This window comes from Arachis hypogaea, chromosome 18 (assembly GCF_003086295.3).
Source record: "Arachis hypogaea cultivar Tifrunner chromosome 18, arahy.Tifrunner.gnm2.J5K5, whole genome shotgun sequence".
NCBI classification, from domain to species: domain Eukaryota; kingdom Viridiplantae; phylum Streptophyta; class Magnoliopsida; order Fabales; family Fabaceae; genus Arachis; species Arachis hypogaea.
The window spans coordinates 1,970,883-1,985,729 of record NC_092053.1 but is presented as its reverse complement, the minus strand read 5'-3'; the positions used below and the strand labels follow the sequence as shown (position 1 = coordinate 1,985,729).

At 25.2% G+C, this 14,847-nt stretch overlaps 1 long non-coding RNA gene across 2 annotated transcripts; it reads left to right on the top strand.

Moving 5' to 3' along the window:
- Window positions 1-10,446: 10,446 nt before the first annotated feature.
- Window positions 10,447-12,216, top strand: LOC112771953 (uncharacterized). Of its 2 annotated transcripts, XR_011875983.1 has the most exons (3): window positions 10,518-10,754; window positions 11,048-11,185; window positions 11,508-12,216. It is a non-coding gene; the product is annotated as an uncharacterized lncRNA (long non-coding RNA). The 2 variants fall into 2 exon arrangements; XR_011875984.1 differs by lacking the exon at window positions 11,048-11,185 and having other exon boundaries at window positions 10,447-10,754.
- Window positions 12,217-14,847: the final 2,631 nt, after the last annotated feature.

The window sequence follows — 14,847 nt, the reverse complement described above, 5'->3', positions numbered from 1 at the left end:
TTATGTAATCTTAGACTCTTATTAGTTATATATATTATTATAAATAAAATTAATAATGTGTGGAAAGTCAACTATCAACTATTCAAGATTAACAATGAGTTCTACTCTATACACAGCTTTGGACACTAGTCAATAAAATACGATTATAATATTATATATTTTTCTCCCATCCTGATTTAATTTCCATGTGGTGCTGGTGGTTCGAAGCTTGCTCACGTTATTTCAATTATTTTATCATATTTTTACTACGTGTGTAATTTATAATTATGTTCACTTTTATTATATATATTTTTTTATATTTATAAAACATTATTTATCATTATATAAATGCAATGAAGACGTACGAAACATGCATTTTGTGAATCAGCTTATTATTAAGGATCAAATTAAAAGTATTATTATTCACATGTGATAACAAACACCTTAAGGATCAAATTAAAATGCAATGACATCATCAAGGAGGGTTTATCCGATCCCCATATTTCGTTGCATCATATTCATGTGATAACAAACATCTTGTAAATCAGCTTAATTAAGGATCAAATTAAAAGTATTATTATTCACATAAAATTAATATTAGTTAACATGTGAATATATAATTGATATGACCATTATAAGTTGGTTATGAAAAATTTGGAATATAAATTGTAAGTCGGCTATTAAAATTATAACGACAAAATTAGAATGTTATAATTTTTATACGTTATCACTATAATTCGATAACAGATAATTTTGGATTACGGACTTCTAATAAAAAAAAAAAAAAAATTCTTTGTTTAGAGATAAAAAATAAATTTACAAAATATTGACTTAAACATTAGAATGTCTTATGAATAAGAAGCTTGAAGCCGAGATAAAGAAATTCGGAGTAGACATCCAAAGAACGAGTTATATTTCAATAATCAAGCAAGAACAATAATTAAATATATTAAATTATTTAATAATCGAAAATCGTGTGCGGTTGCCGACCATAGATGAAACAGAGAAGAAAACTGAATTGGACTTATCATCAAAACGTGGCTCCTTCCTTATGGCCAGCTACCACATTGAATTAAAGGAGTATGAACACATGCATATGCATGCAATTTGAATAATATTACTAATAAGTCAAAGAGTACCTCATAATTATAACATATAATTTGACTTTGTAAAAAATTATATATATGAATAACCGTATTATATGTCGAATTGTTACTCAATTATTATAACTAACGAATTATAAACTTGACCAGATTCTTTTTTTTTTCAAGAATTAGGTTTAGCTTTAATTTAAGGTTATAATGATTCGGTTGCAACTATGGCATATGTGTATAGTATTATTTTTATAACTAATCTAGACACCATAACTCAGTTGCACAACAAGTTATAATTCAGCAAAATGGTCCCGACTTTATGTTATTCTTTAGATATACATTACTTTAATTTGATAACCATCAATATTTAACGTTTGAATAAAGCTCTATTCTACGTCTAAACAAAATATTTAACTAAATCTAATTAAGTTATTATAATAATTTTTTAAATTTTTCTCCGTTTTTTTCTTTGTTTTCTTCTCTTTCTCCTTCTCTTTCTCCTCTTTCTCATCTTTCTTCTTCTTCTAAATTTACGCAAATTCTTCTTCTTCCCTTTTTCTTCTCTTTCTTCTTTTTTTTTCTTCTCTTTTTTTTTCTTCTTTTTCGAAATTCACACAGATTTTTCTTTAATATTGCGTCTTTTTCTTTTTTCCTTTTTCCTTTTTGTTATCGTCATCACTAATAATACCAACATTTTACGAACATCTTTATTAGTTTTGATTTTTTCTGCCGTCATCATTAAATAATTTCGGTTCATTTCTTAATTTATTTCGTTTCATTTATGTGTTAATTGAGATTCACTTGATACTGCTGATAAGTATTGACCAAATTTTTTATTTCTTAAGTAATTTCAGTTTATTTCTTAGTTTAATTAAGATTCATTTAGATACAGAAATGAATTCGATGTGTCTTTGTTAATAATTGAATCTTTTTTTAGCTAAAAAGAATGAAATTATTTATTATTACTTTATTAAATTGTATTAGATTTCATTCAACTCCATTTAATTTGTCTTGAAAACCATTCTAACCACTGGGACAAATTATTCCTCGACAATACACCTGGATGGCAAATGAATCGAAAATATTATTAAAACAAAACCATTGTATAATATCAAATGAATCGAACATTTGTCTATTATATAAATTCGAATTCAAAAACACATGCGTTTAAAATGAACCGAAAATAATATCAAAGTAAAACTATTGTATAATACCAAATGAACTGAACATTTGTCTATTATATAAATTCTAGAAAAATCTGCGTCTAGAATGAACCGAAAATAATATCAAAATGAAACAATTGTATAATACTAAATAAACCGAACATTGTCTATTATATATATAAATTCAAATTCAATTTCAAATGTTGATTTTTATTAGCAAAATATTAGTATTATTGGTGATTACAATAACAAAAGAGAAGAAAAAGAGAAGTAAAAAAAATCTGTCTGTGCAAAGAAAAAGTTGCGTTATTGAAACTGTGTATAATACAAGCTAAACGATAAAAGTGATTTTTGTTAGGTTGAACTAATTTGGTTGAATTTAATTGCCTAAAACAATTAAATGGGAAACTAGACGGTTAACATTTTCATTTATAATTTAATAACTGAAAATAAATTCTAAATAAACAACAAAGTGCATATATAAAAAAATGCGTATTTTTTTTTATCAAAATATATTTCATCACATACAAACTTTATTAGTCTACTTTAAATGTTAAAATATTTTCTGTAAGTATTCACTCATAATACTTTTAAAGATATGAAATATGAACGAATTTACATTATATATTATAGAGACAAGCACTTTATTAAAATTTAAAAATTTATTGAATAGTATATAAATATAATATTTATTTATTTTTATTGATTATTAAATTTTATTAATTTATATTAAATTATTATAAAATTTTATATATATTTTGTCACCACCGATCCATCACGAATTCAAAGTATATCTCTTCCAAAAAACCTGCGACCATAGACAGCTTGCCAACATCATCAGACTAGACCTCAACAACCTATTTCATCTCAAGATCAGAACAGTGTTTTGTTCTACATACGATGGACTTTTCAGCATAATTATGATGGACTTTTCAGCAACAACATTTAATTTTAGTCATTGGCTGATGAAGAAAAATCCGGTGAATACAATTAGCTACCTTAGCTTCCAACTCAGAATATATCTATCGATCGATCTTGTGCTTATCTATATATTTGTATGCAGATATATCCATGTTTATCCAATTATCCATTTACAATAAGGATATTATATATTGAAACTTTCTCGTGAGAACAGAATCCAAAAAGGTTACAATACTTCTAGATTTAACTTACTTTATAGTGATAGTGATATTGAATTTTATTAACAGATTTGTGTGTACATTATTTTACATCCATTTATCAAATATTTGAAGGTGTTACATTCGATGGGTTTTATTTGCTTTTCGTCACGTTATTTAGGAGCATAATCTACTTTTTTGGTATGAAATAATACCTAAAATTATACTATAATATATATACTATGAAAGCTATTTAATTACGTTACTTCTTTTGCATTATTTGCATGACTTTGTGTGGTGCATGCCATATTACTTTGATTTTCTCTTCTTCTTTTTTTTTTTTTAATTGTTATTAAACTTTCTTTTTCTTCGGTCAAAAAGTTAAAAAGAGATCAAATCCATGGAGGATGTGATTTTCCTTCCAAGTTGGCATGATTTATTTACCAAACATATATCCTTCAATTCATGAATATTGGGATGTTTGCCCTTTAAAATTTCTTATTTTTACATTATTAATTTCTATGTTTGTAGCATATATATTATTATTTCATCATTAGTCTATAGAAATATAAAATATATAAAATATAAAATCGTAACAAAATTTAAATCGTAAATTGGTCCAATTTAATAGAAATGTAGTAAAATTAGTTAACTCTTTTAAAATTATAATATCAAAAATTTTAAGAATTAATTTGAAATTCTAGATACTATCATAAATTCACAATATTTATTCCATTCTATAAAATTTATGAAATTAATCTACTCCATAACTTTGTCTCTATTTTTTAGGGAAATTTTGATAATAACATAATTAGCATTTCACATTGTGACATTTTTATTAAAAATATTATTTATACACAAAAATCAACTACTAAAATTAGTTGTTATATATTTATATATAAATATATATACAGTTTAATTTAAATTTAATATATATATTATATTATGATATATATTTTATTTTAATAATAAATAATTTTAAAGATTAATTTTAACATACATGACATAATTATATTTTAATCTATATAAAACTTCATTTTCTTCCCAATATATATCCCTCTAGCGTATATAAAGCATATGAACGATATAAAGTCAACAGACACTATGATTTAATTTGACTCCAGATTATTAAATTAAAGAAATCTTAAAAGCGTGGGATATTTATTTAAGAACTAAATTTTTTAACATGAAAAAGAAGTAGGCAACCCATCCAAAAAATATGAAGAAGTTTAAGGCAAAATAAGGGGATTTATTTGTCTGGTTGCTCATTCTTTAATTTTTTACATATAGACAAAAGGGATTGATGGATCTCAGTGTCTCAATTCTAACCACCGAATATTTGTATTTTTTATTTTTATTTAAAAATTTTGTAAAAAGATAATAACAAGTACAATATAATATTTTTTATTTTCACTTTATATTTTCACATTTTTTCTCATAAATTCTGAAAAATATTAAAAAACCAAACACACATTTAACTTCTTCCACTTTGATCATTATCTTAAAAGAAAAAATTATTAATGTCTAAGACCGGAAGTGAAGTCAACTCATAAACTAGTTCGAACTCGACTAATTAATAGCTCGATAAACTAAAATTGTTAGCTAGTGAACCGAGCTTGAATTTAAAATTGAACTTATAAATTAAATTAGTTGAGTTTGAACTTGAATAAACTCAACTCATTAGTTCATAAACCGACTCAATTATATATATAATATTAAAAATATAGATTAAATACATATAGCATATACGTAATAATAATTTGATATATATACATACATATAAAATAATAATATATAATTTTACATATATATTAATATTTTTAATTATTTAAAAATTTATAGACATTTTTTATATATAATTTTGATGTAAGATGTAAATAAAAAATTTATAATTAATAGATAAATAATATATAAAATTAATTTTTTAATATTTTTAAATATATAAATTATAATTTATTGATATAAAATTATAGATTATATTTTTATTATTTGAGCCAACTCATGAGTTTTCGTTAAACCAAATTTAAATTTACAAAATAGACTCAATTATTAATGAGACGAGTCATAAACTAAATTTAATTTTCGTGAGTCGAGTTCATGAAGCCTACTACTATCTAGTACAAATAATGAGAAATTAAAAAGTATAGATAACTTTCGATTCTATGTCTGTCTTATATCTGGTAATAACACTTCCCACGTTTAATTGCCCACTTGCTATTAAAAGTCATCCTTCAAACTGGGAAAATAGCCATATAAATCATATAGCACTTTAATTTGATGATGAGATCAGAGATTTATATATACCATGGACTTTATATTAATTGTTTAGTTGAATTTCCAATTGTTTAATTAATTTCATCACGCAACATACATGGTTCTTGAGTAGACTCTTCAAAACCATCCATAACAGCCACCCATCAAACATGCATATACTTTTATATCAATATTTGAAAAAAAATAAAAAATCAGTCTACTCAGTTTGAATATATTTTATTTAATATTTATTAATTAATTATTATTAAGATAATTATATAATTTTATATATAATAAATATACAATTACAGATATTATTAATATTATATTTTATATATATATATATATATATATATATAATAATTTTAGATATTAATATTTTTCTGGCATTATCGTTTTTATATTTTTTTCAAAAACAACTGATGCATCAGGGGCATTATTATTAGTGAATTACTGAATTTGTTAGTATTACAATGCGAATTAAACCAGGGGAATTATTAATTAATGGAAAACTAGGAGTGTTTGTGTGGGGATTAATGTTAATTTGCAAATTAAATGGCATTTGCCGTTATTTTAAGTTTGATTATTATTGCACTTTGTAAGACCGGTGATTAACATTATTTTAACAGAAAAGGCATTTTCATTTATAGAAATTAAATAGTCAGATGATATTTACAAATTGGATTCTCTAATTTTGACTAGTTGACCAGTAGTTAATTACACATTGAACTTGTATGTCCATGGAATACAATAACTCAATAAGCTTACTCCTCTACAAGACCATTCAAATCAGAAATATTCTGATTTCGTTAGAATAATGTAATTCTTTTCCCATTTTAAGGTAGAATTTTATTAATTAATTTAAAATATTATTTATACATCAAAATCAACTATTAAAATAAATTATTATATATTTATAAATAAATACATGTATTATTTAACTCATTTTTAATACATATTTTAAATTTCAATAAATACTTTACTAAACCAAACCCTAAGTATCCGAATCTTTACAAGTATTGATTCTTATTTGGCTTGTAAATTGCTACAGGTAGAAAGTTTTTTATCCTCTTAAAAATCAACTTAGTAGGTACGGTTGAACATTGTGCAAAGAAAGTGAATAAAAGAAGATCTCTTCTATCATGTCTACTATCTACTCTTTCACTAAATTAAATTATACAAACTCCTTAATAAAAATTTGTATCCAATTTATTTTTTAAAAATAAATTAGTAAAGTATTTATCTTTTAAAAATAGTTTATAAATGTTAGGTCTTTAAAAATTGTAATATCTATAGTTAATAAATTAAATTAAAAATCATTTTTAAATAAATACAAACAACAAATGTATTTAGTACATAATAACGAGTTTATACAGAGAAAAATTGTCTATATGCATAATTAACTCAAAAATATAATTTTTTACACAAATAATAGATATTTAAATAATAATGATAATAAATACTTTTTAATAAAATTTTAATTCACAATAATTTTGATGATAATGTAAAAAAATGATTGTATAATTAGTGTTTTTTTTTTACTTTTGTATAGTTAGTGTTTAGTATTTTATTTTGTATAATATGGTAGATGAAAATAAAAAACAAATATAAAATATGTGTCATATATACTTTGTTGCTGTTTCCTATTTATGCTACGCCTACTAGAACTTCCTCTTTCTTCATTGGGATCTAGAACTTGTTGTTAGGGATGTTCATAGAAATGGATTCTCTCAAAATGTTAAATTCAAAGACATTAGCAAATGATAGAAAAAAAAAGTGTTAATAGAGTTGAAAGAAAACTATTAAGAGTGTTAATAGGATCAAGAGCTTGTATTGAATCAACAACCATAGCACAAGGAAAAAGAAGCTGAGCTTTCTTCAATATGTCCTGAAAAATTAAATTAAGATAAAAAAAACTAAATTAAGATAAAAAAGCATACAAGTATTTAGACTTCACCATGCAGTTCTCGCAAGTTAAGGCTATTATATAAAATAATCGCTTAATAGAACCCAGACAATAACTTCAATAAAAATTCATGTATAAAACAGAAAATAATATAACAAAAAGAATGCTAGCAAGAAAACTAATCAAAAGAAATCCAGATTTTTACCTCAATATCAGTACTTAAATATAAATATAAATCTAATTTAATCCTAAGGCATTCTGTTCTGTTACCAATTTGCTCAAGGCTCTGTCACATGATAAAAAATAAAATAAATGCAACCAAATTAGAGAAGGTTAACTGACTCTAAACACAAAGTACAATTACAAATCAAATGTTAAACTTCATTACCTAATTCGAATTATTGTAAATGTGTAATTCAAATTACATAAAAACGTATATTTGGTTAATTCATGTCTCCATTTTTCTTTTAGCTGAATTATAAAATTTTGCTGTGCCAATTGGCTTATATATAATTTGTTCTAGTTATTCTATTATATAAAATTTATAAAATTAATCTACTCCATAACTTTTTCTCTATTTTGTAGGAAAATGTTGATATATAATAACATAATTAGCATTTCATATTGCGACATTTTTATTAAAAATATTATTTATACATAAAAATAATCATTAAATTTAATTATTATATATTTATATTAATAATAACTAATTTTAATAACTGATTTTAACTTATATAACACTTCATTTTCTTCCCAATATATATCCCTCTAATGTATATAAAACATATGAATGATATAAAGTCAACATTCGCTATGATTTAATTTGATTCAAGATTATTAAATTAAAGAAATCTTAAAAGCGTGGGATATTTATTTAAGAATTAAAAATGTTAACATGAAAAAGAAGTAGGCAACCCATCCAAAAAATGTGAACAAGTTTAAGGCAAAATAAGGGGATTTATTTGTCTGGTTGCTCATTCTTTAATTTTTACACATAGACAAAAGTGATTGATTGATCTCAGTGTCTCAATTCTAACCACCGAATATATGTATTTTTTATTTTTTTATTTTTATTTAAAAAATTTGTAAAAAGATAATAACAAGTACAAAATAATATTTTCTATTTTCATTTTTTTCTCATAAATTCTGAAAAATATTAAAAAACCAAACACACCTTTAATTTCTTCAACTTTGATCATTACCTAAAAAGAAAAAATTATTATTCTCTAACTGAAAGTGAATCATGAATCGGTTCGAATTCGACTAATTAATAACTTAATAAACTGAATTTATGAGCTAGTGAGCCAAGATTGAACTTAAAAGTGAATTCATAAATTAAATGGGTTGAGTTTAAATTTGGATAAGCTCAACTTATCATTAGTTCATAAACTGACTCAATTATATATATATAATTTTAATATAAGATACAAATAAAAAAATTATAATTAATAGATAGATAATATATAAAATTATAGATTATGTTCTTATTATTTGAACCAACTCGAGAGTTTTCGTTGAGCCAAATTTAATTATCGTTTTTATATTTTTTTCAAAAACAACTTATGCATGAGGGGCATTATTATTGCCAAGAAACAATAACTCAAATGACATAGTCTCCCCATACTCAATTAAGAGGTTGCGAGTTCGAGTTTTCATATCTTCGGTAAAAAAAAATGAGGGGCATTATTATTAGTGAATGACAGAATGTGTTAGTATTATAATGCGAATTAAACTAGGGGGATTATTAATTAATGGAAAACTAGGAGTGTTTGTTGGAGATAGATGTTAAAGCAGTTGGTTGACAAAACAGAAAGCTGGAGAAAGTGTACGTAGTAATTAATTGATCATGTTTATGTGGGGATTAATGTTAATTTGCAAATTAAATGGCATTTGCGCTATTTTAAGTTTGATTATTGCACTTTGTAAGACCGGTGATTAACATTATTTTAACAGAAAACGCATTTTCATTTATAAAAATTAAATAGTCAGATGATATTAACAAATTGGATTCTCTAATTTTGACTAGTTGACCAGTAGTTAATTATACATTATTGAACTTGTATGTCCATGGAATACAATAACTCAATAAGCTTACTCCTCTACACTCAAGATTGAACTCTTGACTTTTCGGATCTAGAACTCTAATATCATGTCATGATACCACTCATTTCAAAAATTTCAGCTGATGAAAAAAGATAACACTAATAGTTATATTTCTAATATTTCCTAAATTTTCATTATATATATTGTATAAATATTTCATTGGTTTCTCATACTTTTTCTTTTGTTAAATAGTTCGAGTTGTCATGTTGCATGACAATAATGTCTAGGAATATAATTAAAATCATTGTCAAAGAAAATATATTTGAAATATTAGAAGTATTATTAAAACTAAACCAAATGTCATACGTACAAATATTAAAGATAAAAATATGCTTATTATTAAGTATATTTGTTGTTATATATAAATTTTTTTCAAACACATTAATTATCTTTATTAATACTCGTTATTTATTAATATTATTTTAAATAAAAAATACATATGATAATATGTTAAGGGTTACAATATGTTACGACTAAACTGCGGTATAACAAAAAGGAGAGATTTTTCAAAATCAGAATGACTTAGATAAAGGACACGCAATGTAAATATTTAAAAAAAAAACGAGAGTCGCTACCAATTTTGCTAAAGAAAAAAAAAACTTTTAACTTTATAAAAATAAATCTTTTATAAAATTTAAATTCAAGAGTCTAATTAAGTATAAAAGAATTAAAACTTAATTTCACTACACATCTAATACATCCATCGTAAAATGATTATCTAAAGTAAAGTAAGCAAATCAATATAATTTAAATAATATTTATTTTTTCTCAAATTAAATAAAAAATGTATATACAAAAGGATTAAAATTAAAGAAAAATTATTCACAATTAAATAACAACAATAATAATAACAATGAAAATAATACCAATTATAATAACAATATGCGGTGGTAGTTATAGAATAATGATGATGATGAAAAAGAATTAATAAAATTGAGCGTCCATCGTCTTCATCGTCCGTCGTCCTTGGTCTGCGCTGCACTGCTTTGCGCTGGTCGTGCGTCTACTCTACTCTGCTTTCCACTGGTGGTGTGTCGCTTCCGTCGCGTTCCGTCGTCGTGGATCGCTACGCCGCTACTCGCGTCACCACACCTCGCCACACCTCGCCTTGCTGCCTGAAGTCGATCTGCCAAAACAGGTAACAGGTTAATTTTTTCTTTTGTTTTTTCAAAGTTAATGAAACAGGTTTAAACAAATGATAATTTTTCTAATTTCTGAATTGATTTGATATACCTATTTGTTTAATTGAATTCTGAATTCTTTTGATACAATAGTTTGGGTTTACAATATGAATATATATATAAGGGTTTTGTGAATTGATGAATTGACATATGAATTGGTTTTGTTGATTATGAATTTACTTTATTGTTGATGGTTGTTGCTGTGATGAATACCATGCTTCTTCTAACCACTGGTTCTGTTCTTGTCGAGGCTTTGCCTCATGATTTCTTTCGGGGTGGAGGTCGAGATGGAGAAAGCTTAAACTATCTTGGTCGCTTATTGATGAAGTTAAGATCAGAGTTTCTTGGCGAGTCGTCATCATCGTGCGAACAATTGAAATTTTTAACAGTGCGTTTTATGTCTTCCTATTTCTGAAACAATTTATCTCTGTTCTTCATCTTTTGTTTTTTGGTATACAAGTGACGTCTTCTAAACTCGAACTGGCTTTACATGTATTTTGTTTGCAGTGATGCTAAAATTAGCTATATCTATATTGTAACTTAAGCTCAACTGCTTTGCCCATGTTGTAGTATATGTCATGGATGTTTAGGATAATGAGTTGTATAATGAGTTGTGGTTTTGGCATGTTCATCTTTTAATTCATTTATCAATATGATGTGTCAAATTTGTGTGAACCTTTTTATTTTTTTCCTCTTCTTTCTTTGGGCAGCTTGTCTGATCAATGAACATGATCAAATTGATCTATTTTGAGGGTTTGGGTGAGGCTGATTGGACATTACTGCAACTTTAGTTAGAGTCTATGTAGTTATTTTGTTGACATCCTAGTTGATAATGAACTTGTCCAAGAAAGTATCCCAAACGACGATGTCAGCTCCCTGATGATATAACCCATGATTTTAAGGTCGTGGGAGAAGAGTCCCAAGGTCTTAATGACCTTTCTTTAGCAGGCTTATCCATACATGATGATATTGAAGGCTTGATGTTTCATTCTTCTAAAGGAAGTAGATATATATTCAATGAGCAGGAAGAATTATCTCAGCAGCACATTAATGGCAATAACTTCTTAAATGACATCTTTGCTGAGAATGCAATCGTGGATGATACTAATTTGAACCCTTTGGAGTTCTTAGCTTCTATGTTCTCTGGTTTTGCTGCAGAAAGCCTTGTGATAGTGACATTGGTTTCAATTCGGACATTGGTTCAGACTTTGATTGAAGTTTTTGGTGGAAAGAGCTAACTTGTTGGGACACCTGATGAACTCAAGTCTGCTCTTTTAGAATTAGTTGTTATTAATGTTATTATTGATCCTTATGCCGGTTCAGAGAGTGGGAGGCTGCAATACAAGAATTGATTTTTAGATTTTATGTATTATACTGAAACTATGCTTTCTATTGTTTTCATTTTTAGATTTCAAATTACATAGCCTTGTGATTTTCTATAATATACTATGATATGATAAAGACACAAACTATATTTCATGAATCTACACAAATATAAAATGTTACATGATCATAATAAATACTTGAATGATGGAAATTGAATTTTATATATACTTTTTACTATTATTTTTGTTTCATTTTATTCATTACTTTTTTTATATGTTGTATTTTGAAAGTCAAAAAAATAAAAAGAAATTATTTTTGGTACAATTTGTTTATAAATAAGCAAAAGAATGATAGTGACAAAATAAAAGGGATTATAGGAATATCTTTTATGTCGTAGAATCATTGAATAAGGATTATAGTAATATCTTTTATTGAATATTTATAGTTTTATCGAATTTTCAATTAGGTTCTTATACTTTTTTTTTTCCAATTAGGTCCCTAAAGGTATACAGGTAATTTCACAATTTACTAACATTTTTTTGACGTTTAACGTTAACAGGGATTAAATTGAAAAAAGAAAAAAGATGTATAGGAACCTAATTAAAAAAAATATATAAAAATCTAATTAAAAATTTGGTAAAATTATAGGAACCTGCAGAATAATTAAATCATAAATAAACAGATAAACGAAAGATAATTAAATTTTAGTTTGATGGTTGGGATTTGAGGTTTTTTTCGCTCGGAACTTTATAGTAGGAGTGGGGTGCTAGCATTTCCATTCCCATGGTAAGACATCTCTCCATCTCTACTATTGGTTAGATCCTTTCTTAATAATTTAACATAAATAATCTTACGGTAAAAAAAAATATAAGAAGTGATATCAAAATCGATCAAATTATTAAAAAATTATAAATTTATTTTATTTGAATTTAAATCTTAATTTAAACCTGTAAAATTAAATTTAAATATTTGTTATTTTTAGATTGTATAGCACATATTAATAAAAGTAAAAGAGTATATAAAAGAGTATATAAAGAATACAAAAAAAATATACAAAGTATATAAAGATAAAAAAATATGTTGCATTTTTTTATATATGTGTATATCATTTTTTTTGTTTGGTCTCGATTTTAAATATTGGAGCAATAGTGATGTTAATTCATTTTAATATGTATTTTATATTTGTATATAAATAAATTATTTTTTTATTTGTATATAAATACATGTGTTGTTTAATTCATTTTTAATATATATTTTATATTTCAATATATATTTTATACTAGTGATTGATTTTAATATACACTTAATATAATTGTAATTAGTTATTTATTATTATTATTATTATTTTCTGTAGAAGCAGCTTGTATTAATTAAATATTGGAAAAAAATATGAGATTTTTATTTAGTAATTTTGAATGGACACTTAATATGGGCAAACATATTTTATTTTGACCCACAGTGAAATGGGCCTTTTAATTCATGATAGTACCACCAACAAACCCACAAAAAATTTATAACAAAAACACCCACAAAAAACTATTCATGGATTAAGCCCAATTCAGGTCCAAAAAGATAGTCCCGGCTAGTTACTCACTTTTTGTTTCGATACAACAGCTAGTTACTCACTTACTTTTATACGGGAAATATTAATATTAATAGATAGAGAAAGTATAGAGAACTAATAAAATATTTGTACAATGTGTATTATTATTTGTACACATTTAATTTATATAATCTATTTTATATATTATATAAATATTCCATTGAGTTGTTAGCAGGACTCTAATGGATACTGCTCAATTCCGCTACTTCAATACCCTTTATAATAGATAGTATTATTTTGATACAACTAACACGTATTTTCTTTTGTTTTGTTAATATAAATGAGATGTCAATTAGCGTTATACATAGCCACGAAACATAACCGTTGATGATGGGTCATATTCATGCATATCTTAAACAGAATTCAGAATTATATAGCAGCTAATTAGGGCACTAAAAATTATATACAAAGTATTTTGATGGTGACAATCATCCATTTAATGAGTGTACGATATTATTTCGTCGATTTTTAGTAAATCGATGGTGGTTTGATATAGGGGTGTATATGGGTCGAATCACATCGGGTTTGGCTTAATTTAGATCCGACCTGAAATATAGACCGGGCCTAATTTTTAGACTCTAACTCGATTTTAGATCCGATGAAACTTACGCACCTTCAGATTGGGTGAAAACCGGGTCTTTAGCCTGTAAAAATCACCTAATCTTCAACCATTATTTCACAATTTACACAGTAAAATTTACTTAAAAAAATATAACAAGAACCAACCCTTCTCTAAAATTAAAATATAACCATAATCAGTGCTAATATTATCTAATAACACCAAATATTTAAATTAATACAAATAACACAATATTATCAGTTAGTCTAAAGTCTTATGCATTTTAAACATAAAACATTAACTTATAATCTTATAATGACTAATAACACAAAATATTAAGGTTTACAATATTTAAATTCCACATAAGAGTAGTCATCATCCATCACTAATAACACAAAATATTAATTGTGTATGATGACCGGGCCACTGGACCGAGTTCGGGTGACCCGAGCTATGGCCCGGATCCGACCCAAAATAATTACTGGATCCATTTTTAAGACCCCTTACCCTACCTTAGACCCGATGAAATCACACTAAATTAGCTCATAAAGTGTTCGAGGCC